This window comes from Microcebus murinus, chromosome 3 (genome assembly GCF_040939455.1).
Source record: "Microcebus murinus isolate Inina chromosome 3, M.murinus_Inina_mat1.0, whole genome shotgun sequence".
Classification (NCBI taxonomy): domain Eukaryota; kingdom Metazoa; phylum Chordata; class Mammalia; order Primates; family Cheirogaleidae; genus Microcebus; species Microcebus murinus.
Genome location: NC_134106.1, coordinates 80,013,101 through 80,023,474, shown reverse-complemented (window position 1 = coordinate 80,023,474; position 10,374 = coordinate 80,013,101).

Sequence of the window (10,374 nt, the reverse complement as noted above, 5' to 3'; positions counted from 1 at the left end):
GAAAAATAGATCTTAGATGCTAACTAGTTTCCGTAATATAACATCCATGACTGCTCATGGTGGCAATATTGTAAATGCAAATAAGTGAAGACGCCACGCGTTTCTCATAATCGTTGTTAATTTCTGATCTTAGGCTCCTTTTAGCAAAAATGGAATCATATTGCCTATGAGCTTTTGTGCATGGTTATTTTCTTTTAATATTACTAGAAAATGTTACCAATAAATATTCATTTACAAAGTTGTTTGCGGTGCCACTTTTAAGTTAGCCTGCAGGGAGGGGGTTTATTCTGGGCATTGGAAACTCGCGGGGAACCTTTACAAATAACTGGCAGCTGGCCCCACCCCCGAGGTTCTGATTCAGGCCATAAAAAAGGAAACACCTCCCCAGGTGCCTCTGACGTGCAGTCTGGGCTGAGAACTACGGTGGCGTTCCCCGCGCTTGCCCGGCCCCTCCCTAGACCCGCAGAAACCTGCAGGAATTTCACCTGCGACTCCCACCACGCAAGCTTGGGAAATCCGGCCTGCGCCTAACAAAGCCAGCCGCTAAGTGTAAAGTCAATCATAAAAGTACACATACGGTATATTTCCATTTATACAAAATTTCCAGAATAGGCAGATCTATAGAGTTGTTACCTATGGCTGAGGGTGAGGTTAGAGGAGGAGGATTTGAGACAGAATGAGGAAGGACTCATGCTTACAGCGTTTCTTTTTGGAGGAATAAAAATGTTCTAAAATTGAAAAAAATATGTATCTAGTTAAGCTCCACCTTAATTCTTAAGGAGAATTTAAGGAAGAGAAATTGCTGGGCCAACTGGCATGATGTCTGCTGTATTTTAAAGGCTTCTTCAGTTTACTGCTAGATTGTCCTCTGGAAAGATCCTGCCAGTTAACATTCCTAACGACAGCAAATATAATTTGGTAACTTGGGAAACTGAGTCAAATTAGCTTGAACGTACTCTCATTCATTTTTTTTTTTATTATAATACACTTTATTTTGTTTGAGCCATTTTACATTGTGGCGTCTGTCTGTTACAGCAGTTACCCTACAATACTAATACTGTTTAATAATACTAATTATTAAAACTATTAATGTAACAATGCTGATATTGTTTAGTTTTTTTCAACATGTTTCAAAATATTTGAACATTACTCTATATGTTAGCCAAAAAAAGAACTAAATACTTTTCCTTCTGTGGAAACATTTTCAAAATTAACATGATATCCAGAGTTTCCTCCATGGTCCCCGAAACTGACTCTCAGGCCTTTTGTTCCTTTCCTAGGGCTGCTTTGACAAATAACCACAAACTGGGTGGTTTAAAACAACAAAAACTGATTCTCTGGCAAATTCTGGAGGTTAAACCTATGACATCATGGTGTCAACACAGCCTTCTCCCTCTGAATGCTCTAGGAAAGAATCTTTCCTTATCTCTTCCCAGCTGCTGGTATTTGCCCACAATCCTTGGCATCCCCTGGCTCTTAGCTGCACCATCCCAATCTCTGCTTGTGTTGTCACATGGCCTTCTTCCCTGTATCTCCTCTGTGTCTTCACATGGCCTTCTTATAAGGACACCAGTCATTGTACTTAGGGCCCACCCTAATCCAGTATGGTATCATCAGAACTAATTAGATCTGCAAAGACCCTATTTCCAAATAAGGTCACATTTTGAGGTTCCAGTTGGACGTGAATTTTGGGGTACATTATTCACCCAGCAGAGGCCCTAAGCTGTCCTTGTAGTGTGTCTTGGTAATTCTTCACACTTACTTCATCTGTGCCCTTAGACTGCCCACCAGCATTTGATCATTTAACAAATTCTGTTTTGCTGAAAGACAGTGAACCCAAAATATCAAGCCCTGCCCTCAATGCTTAAAGGAGCTTGGTGACCTCTTGGTCATTGTCACAGTCACTATCATGCAATATACAGCCTCTTTTGGAGAATCAGCTCATCCTGATCATTAAGTTTACCATATAATCAAAACATCCTACCTAGGTTAAAATTCCAGTTCTGCCATCTATTAGCTATGAATCTTCAGGAAGATTGTATAACCTCTCTGAGCCTTAGCTTCCTTATTTGTAAAATGAGAATTAAAATCTACCTCATGGAGGCTGGGCACAGTGGCTTAGGCCTGTAACCCCAGCATTTCTGGAGGCTGAGGTGGGAGGATCACTTGAGGCCAAGAGTTTGAGGCCAGCCTAAGCAACATAGTGAGACCCCCATCTCTACCAAAAAAAAAAAAAACAAAAAAAAAGAAGATAATTAGTTGGACATAGTGGCATGTCCCAGCTACTCCAGAGGCCGAAGCAGGAGGATCACTTAATCCTAGGAGTATAAGGTTGCAGTGAATTATGATGACTTTACCCCCAGGAGTCAAATTGGGGAGACAGGATGAGGACCCAGTCTCAAAAAAATAAAAATAAAAAAAATAATAGGCCGGGCGCGGTGGCTCACGCCTGTAATCCTAGCTCTCTGGGAGGCCGAGGCGGGCGGATCGTTTGAGTTCAGGAGTTCGAAACCAACATGAGCAAGAGCGAGACCCCGTCTCTAGTATAAATAGAAAGAAATTAATTGGCCAACTAATATTTATACAAAAAAATTAGCCGGGCATGGTGGCGCATGCCTGTAGTCCCAGCTACTTGGGAGGCTGAGGCAGGAGGATCGCTTGAGCCCAGGAGTTTGAGGTTGCTGTGAACTAGGCTGACGCCATGGCACTCACTCTAGCCTGGGCAACAAAGTGAGACTCTGTCTCAAAAAAAAAAAAAAAAAAAAATCTACCTCAGAGATTTGAGAAAAGAACTTTTATCCAAGGAATGCTAGTCACTTTAAATTATCAGGCCCAAAGACATGTTAAAATCAAACAGTAATCACATTCTACTTCCCCCCTAGAGCTATGTATTCATTTATTGAAACTGCTTGCTATTGCCAGGAATAGCTATAAATTAACCTAACAACGCCCCACTGGACACACTAACTCACCCCCTATAGCTTAACAATGTGTAGCCAAGCATTATTAAACCTATGCAAATTCCTGACAAACTACTGTATCAGTCCACTGTCCCCCCCTTTTGCCTTTATTTCTTCTGTTGTTTGTTTTTCCTTTTCTTATCTTTAAAAACCTGTTAGTGGCCAGGTGCAGTGGCTCACACCTGTGATCCTAGCACTCAAGGATCGCTTGAGACCAGGAGTTCCAGACCATCCTTAGGAAGAGTGAAACCCCATCTTTACAAAAAATAGAAAAATTAGCTGGGTGTGGTGGGGCGTGCCTATAGTCCCAGCCACTTGGGAGACTGAAGAAGGAGGATTGCTTGAGCCCAGGAGTTTGAGGTTGCAGTGAGCTGTGATCACAACACTGCACTCCAGCCCTAGCCGGAGTAACAACAACAACAAAAACAAAAACACCTGTTTGTAACAAAGGCCAAAGGGAGGTCACATCCAAGCTTACTTGAGTCTGAGTCTTCCAGGAAGCTGTCCTCACTTTGGCCTGAATAAACCCTTTACATTATATTTTGTGCCTCAGCCTCCTTTTTTTGGTGAATAGAATCACTGTAAAGACTAACCGAGATACTTAAGTGGAGCTTGTGCACATAGCAGGCACTCAGGAATGTTATTCCCTTTTCTCTCTTACTCATTAGAACAAGTTTAACTAGCATCCTAAATAGCTAAATATGTACGAATCCTTTGTATTGTGAACTAAATAAAACCGTAAGCCCCCCACCTGACTGAATGGATGCTCTCTTGGCCAAGGGGACTCCAGAAATACCTAAAAGCTGAGTTGCTGGCCATGAGAAGGGAGGTCGACATGCCTGGTCATGCCCCCGTTCCTACCTGGAGATAGCATTTGTAACTCATTAACAGGCTGTTAGGTCATCAGTTTACTTATCACTTGAGTCTGGGTGTAGCTCAGGTAGCTTGTCTCTGATTAACAGACTTTTTCATCTTAAAACATTCTAAGCCTTTACCAGGCGTCCTCAAACTACAGCCCTTGGGCTACATGCAGGTGTTTTTGCCCGTTTGTTTTTTTACTTCAAAATAAGATATGTGCAGTGTGCATAGGAATTTGTTCATAGTTTTTTTTTAACTATAGTCCGGCCCTCCAACGGTCTCAGGGACAGTGAACTGGTCCCCTGTTTAAAAAGTTTGAGGACCCCTGCTTTAAACAAAGCTTCATTTTGTTACGGAAAACTCGGCACTTGTCCACGAGGCTGAAGAAGAACCAGGACAAGCAGTTTGAGGAGGAAGGAAAGAGTTTACTTTGTTGACAAAGGAGGAAAGATGGAAGACCTTCTCATCTCAACATTCCAAATTTCCTGAACACTCAGAGAAATACAGAGCTTTTAAGGGATGGGTTCTCAGCTTCAGGCAATTACTGTTCAACTGCAGTTGATAATTCTGATCACCCCATCTCCGCTGAACACAATCTCGTGACCTCCACAGCCCAGGATCTCCCTTCAGCAGGTCAGGCTGGGCCATCTCCTATTGCACAAATAAACAAGAACTTACCCTGCCCCTCCCAACCACTGGCCTGAAGCAGGGATGCAGGCTTTAGAGACAGAAAATATTTTTCCATTTTTTCCAGGCCATTCCCTCTGTTACAATTTTTTTTTAACCAATTATAAATCAAAGAATATTTAAACCTACCTAGAACCTGTAATTCCCTGCTTCCAGATATCCTACCTTTTTAGACCAAACTAATGCATATCTTCTATGTGTTGCTTCCATGTATTGCTTCCAGGACATACTTTATGTGTATTTCCTGTCTCCCTGAAATGTGCAAAACCAAACTATGTGACCCAACCGCAGCCAGACCACTTGCTCAAGGTTTCTTGGGCATGGCTCTCCTGGCCATGGCTGCACATGTTTAGCTCAGAATAAACCTCTTTATTTTATAGAGTTTGAGTTATATTCTGTTGACAGTACTAACTATCTTGGTATTAAATATTAAGATATTGATGTAACAGCTGGCATTGAGTATTCAAATCTACAGAGAAATTTCTTAATTAATAGTTTTAAAAAAGGTTGGGTGCAATGGCTCCGGGGTCTGGAATCCCCGAACTTTGGGAGGCCAAGGTGGAAGGAGTGCTTGAGGCCAGGAGTTTGAGACCAGCCTGGACAACATGGTGAGAAAGCAGTCCCATCTCTGCAAAAAAATTAAATTAGCCACGTGTAGTGGCCTGCACCTGTAGCTACTGGGAAGGGTGAGGCAGAAGGATCACTTGAGCCCAGGAGTTCAAGATTACAGTGAGAGCTATGATCTTGCTACTGCACTCCAGCCTGGGTGACAGAGCGAGACCCTTTCTCTAAAAAGGAAAAAAGTTTAAGATAACATCTGTACATTTAATCTATACCATGTGATAAAACAGCTTTTTAATGAATATTTTTAAGGAGAAATTTATAAGTTGCTTTTAAGAACATTAGCTTAGAATGTGTTTACCTTTCACAGCAAATTGAACATTACCGGAGCCAAAATTTTCCAAATTGGTATTCTATCTCCCCACACTTGAATCAAAATGTTGCTCTTTATATCAGCAAAATCACTGCTTAAGTGAGACTCCTGCATCCCCGTAAATGTATCTGGGCATTTGGTATTATAAAGTAAAAATAAAATCCTAGGCCCCCCTGCCAACTAAACAGACCCCCTCTTGGCCATGGGGACCCCAGAAAAACCTTAAAACTGAGTTCCCAGCCATGTCCATGAAAGGAAAAGAGGTTGGACATGCCTGGTTCTACCCTCTCCCCTTTGGAGTTTAGGTACCATTGACCAGCATTAGTGTTAAAACAGGGATCCTAAGATTGACAAAACAGACTCTTTGTGACAATAAGGTACTAAATTATTAACTAAGCCCATGCAGGGTAAAGGTTAAATCACACCTGCAGGCCATCAATTTTGCTCAACAGATCACCTGAGTCTATATTATGGCTGTCTCTGATTAACATACGTCCTTAACTTAAAATATTCCAAGTCTTTAGACAAACCTTTATTTCTTTAACCAATTACCGAACCTGGCTGGGCTCAGTGGCTCACATCTGTAATCCTAGCACTCTGGGAGGCTGAGGCAGGAGGAATGCTTGAGCTCAGGAGTTCCAGACCAGCCTGAGCAAGAGTGAGACCCCATCTCTACTAAAAACAGAAGAAATTATCCACGTAGTGGTGCACACCTGTAGTCCCAGCTACTTGGGAGGCTCAGGCAGGAGAATCACTTGAGCCCAGGAGTTTGATAGTTCAGTGACTATGATGACACCCCTGCATTCTACCTGGGTGACAAAGCAAGACTCTGTCTCAGAAAAAAAAAAAAAAAAAAAGAATCTCTGAACCCACCAGTAAGCCACTTCAAGATGTCCTGCCTTTTCAGGCCAAACAAATGTATACCTTTTATGTATTGATTTATGATTTTACCCCAAATTCCTGCCTCCCTAAAATGTATAAAAACAAACTGCAATCTAGCTAGCCCCGCTCACTACCCCCCATACTTTTCTCTTTTTTTTTTTTTTGAGACAGAGTCTCATTTTGTTGCCCAAACTAGAGTGCCGTGGCATCAGCGTAGCTCACAGTAACCTCAAATTTCTGGGCTCAAGCAATCCTCCTGCCTCAGCCTCCCGAGCAGCTGGGCCCGTCTAATTTTTTTCTATTTTTGGTAGAGACAGGGTCTTGCTCTTGTTCAGGCTGGTCTCGAACTCCTGAGCTCAAATGATCTGCCCGCCTCGGCCTCCCAGAGTGCTAAGATTACAGGGGTGAGCCACTGCGCCCAGTTTCCATATTATTTTTAAAACAGAATAAAGCCATGCCAGTGAAAAATATTATCCAGTCATGTGCTATTTGAAAGCGATTCAGTTTGTTGGGTTAGAGATTGCTATTATCTCCCTAAATGAAGCCGATGAGGCATAGAGAACTATTTGTCCCATACAAAATGACCTTTGATTGCTATACTTTTAAAATTCTTGAGTCTACCTTTTATAGTTTTTCCAGTATTTTCATTCCTGTTGGGTTGTTGCAAACTTTGCAGTTTGCTCCTCAGAGCTAAGAGCGCTGAGCAGCTCACTTTCTAGAATGGGGCTCAAACGAGAGTGGTGAAGTCAGATAGGTCTCGTGGCTGCTGGAAACTTGATTTGTGACACTCCTTGGCTGCTTGAGAAACTTTCTTAATCACATGTTGCTTCCTTGCTGAGTTGCAGGTAACCAAGATTATTCAGGTTTTGTACTTAAGCTATTATTGTGCCCGATACTTGCTTCTTTATTCTGCCTTCATCCTTTTTTAGAAATTCTCCTTCTCTCCTTCCAACATTCTTTTTCCTGGGCATTAATGAAACAAGGGATTTCTCTTTCTAAGGTAGCTTGAAGTGTAAGCAGTAACTTTGGAATGAGACAAGGAAATGTTTCATTGTTTCTTCAATTGGCTGCAAGAATCCCAGGACGTTCAAAACAAGAGTAAAGAAGACAACCAGAGAGATAGCTCACTCGAAAGTTACACATGAGGAGAAGTGGGCCACGTGATGACAGAGCTGAGACTGGAGAAGAAACACCTGTGTTCCAAGAAGCTGGAAGAGGCAAGGAAGGGTCTTAGAGACCTAGAGCATGACCCTGACTATACTTCTGTCCTTCAGATTTGTGAGAGAGTACATTTTTGGTTTTTTAAAAGCCACCTAGTTTGTGGTAAAACTGATTCCGTAATTTCAGTAATCCATTGTGTGAATACACTAGAATTTCTTTACCCATTGTGTTGTTGGTGGATATTTAGGTAGTTTCCAACGTGGGGCTGTAATGAGTAGAGGAGCTATGCACTGAATTCAAGGAATTCAGACATAAGCACTGATTCTTCTTGATTGTATACCCAGGAGTAGAATTGCAAGGTGATGGGATATGGGTGTGTTCAGCTTCAGTTAGTACTGGCAAACACTTTTCCACAGTGGTTGTACCTATCTATACTTCCCTCCAGCGTGTGAGAATACCACCTGGCCACATAGTTACCAACAATTAATATTTTTTTTTTATTTTTAGCCATTCTGGTCGGTATGTAGTGATATTGCATTAGCTTTTAATTTTCACTTCCCTGATGACTAATGAAGTTGAGCACACTGGACATTTGGTGTTCCTTTTTACAGAGTTCCCACGGAAATCTTTTGCCAATTTTTCTATTTGTCTTTTCCTCATTGATTTGTAGGAGGTCTTTATATCTTCTAGATTTGAATCCTCTTTCAGATATAGGTATTGTGAATATTTTCTCCCACTCTGTGGGTGATTTTTACTCTGTTAATGGTTTCCTATAATTAAGTTTCTGATTTCCTGCAGCCACCCTTGTTTTACCAACACCTACAGAGCTTTGCGAGATGTTTGTGACCTGGTACAAACACAGCCACTTCAAAGGGATGGGCCCACAATGCCAAGCATGTCTGGTTGCTGATTTTTGCAGCTATTACCGTGTTTCCCCGATAAGACAGGGTCTTATATTTATTTTTCCTCAAGAAGACACCCCAGGGCTTATTTTCAGGGGATGTGTTATTTTTTTAAGTACAGTACAACAATCTACATTTATTCAAATATAGTTTGTGAGGGGGTCGAGACATTGCATACCTGCAAGGCCCACACCCCCAGTGAAGCCGGAACTAACATCCGGCTTCTGGAAACTGTTGCTTGCTTGCCATGGAAACCGTTGCTTGCTTGCTTGTTGGCGCCAACTTTGCATTGTTCGAACCCCTGTATAGTGGGGCTACCAGCCAACCAATCATGTTAAAGGTCAATGCATGATCCACACGTGATCAGCCACTGCGTAGCGTATGCACCATAGGGATAAAAGGCACGCTGCAACCCCGGTCGGGGTCCTTGCATGTAAGAGTGGCCACTGCGTTGGTGCTCTAGGGCTTGGACCCTGGCTAGCCAGAAAATAAACCTCCTCTTGTGTAATTACACCCTCGATGTCTCTGCTTTTCTGTCCGGTGGGGCTGTGGAAGGTCAGTCCCTAACAAGTTAAGTCATCTTCTTCTGGAACATCATCATAACTCTCCAAACCCCGAATTCCATCCTGAATTTCTTGCAACTCTATTTCCTTTAGAACCATTGGCCCCAAACTCTCATGTCGAGCAATAGAGCTCTCATGGGGCAGATGAGAAGGGCTGTTCGTCTTCTTTACCGCTTGGCGACGAAATGCACGGGTTGTGCAGATGCGCTGTGTAGCCACGCCCATCACTAGGTCTTGTTTTTGGGGTAGGGCTTATATTGCGCAAATTCTTAGAAATCCTGCTAGGGCTTATTTTATGGGTAGGTCTTATTTTCGGGGAAATACTGTAATACCTACCAAAACAGCTAGGGAAGATAAGATCAAGGTGGCTACCTATGTTGATGGGTTCATTCTTCCTGACTTATAACCTTTGCTCACTGCAATCCTCCAAGATACCTGATCTGCAGTGAAGCATGTTACAGTAACTTCTATCAGCAGAACTGCAAACCCTAACTTCTATGTCCAGTTTCCTCTTTATTTTTTTTAATTTTAAGTCCCAGTGGACCTCGTGGGCTAACAAGGAAGACATCCAACTCTGTTGAAAACCACTGCCTTCTTCAAGCAAAGCCGGCATGCTGGGTCTTGTCTACCACATTGGTCAAGGACCATGACTTGAGTTTTCCAGGCTCTCTCTGGCTTCGTTCTGGATTATGGTTACCTGTAGAGTTGGCTGGTTCTCTCCGCTGGCTCCAGATACTGGCAGGTTGGAGCTTATTGCAGTTTCCTGGGCTAGAGTTACCAATATATCCAGTGGTAAGAGTGGGACTACATATGACACTGGAAACGTGCAGATAAAACAGTAGCTTCTTTGGCCAAAAGTTTTCAACTGCTGATACTAGAAGGGACGTCTGTGTCCATATTCAGAGCTCTTTGTTCTATGTGGGTAAAGTACCTTTAGGATTCAGTTTTTACTCATGAGGTTAGCTGATTAATATCACTAACAGTACAACAAAGGTTCCCAATCAGTTGATAGAACTTAAGCTGCTGGAGATGGAGGTGGGTGTTGCTGTGGGTGGGCTCAGCAAGTCAGAGGCAGGCATCAGATGTTCATATCATCAGTCTGTCTTCCCAGACCTGAGCTTTTTAGATTCTCTCACTTTTCTTTCCTTTCTAGCAGAGATCAGCTTCTGTTATGGGCTGAATTGTGTTCCACCTAGAGTTTGTATGTTGAAGTCCTAACCCCCAGTGCTCCAGAATGGGACTGTATTTGGAGGTAAGGTCTTTTTCTTTCTTTCTTTTTCTTTGTTTGAGACAGAGTCTCGCTCTGTCGCCTGGGCTAGAGTGCTGTGGCATCAGCCTAGCTCACAGCAACCTCAGACTCCTGGGCTCAAACAATCCTTCTGCCTCAGCCTCCCAAGTAGCTGGGACTACATGCATGCACCACCATG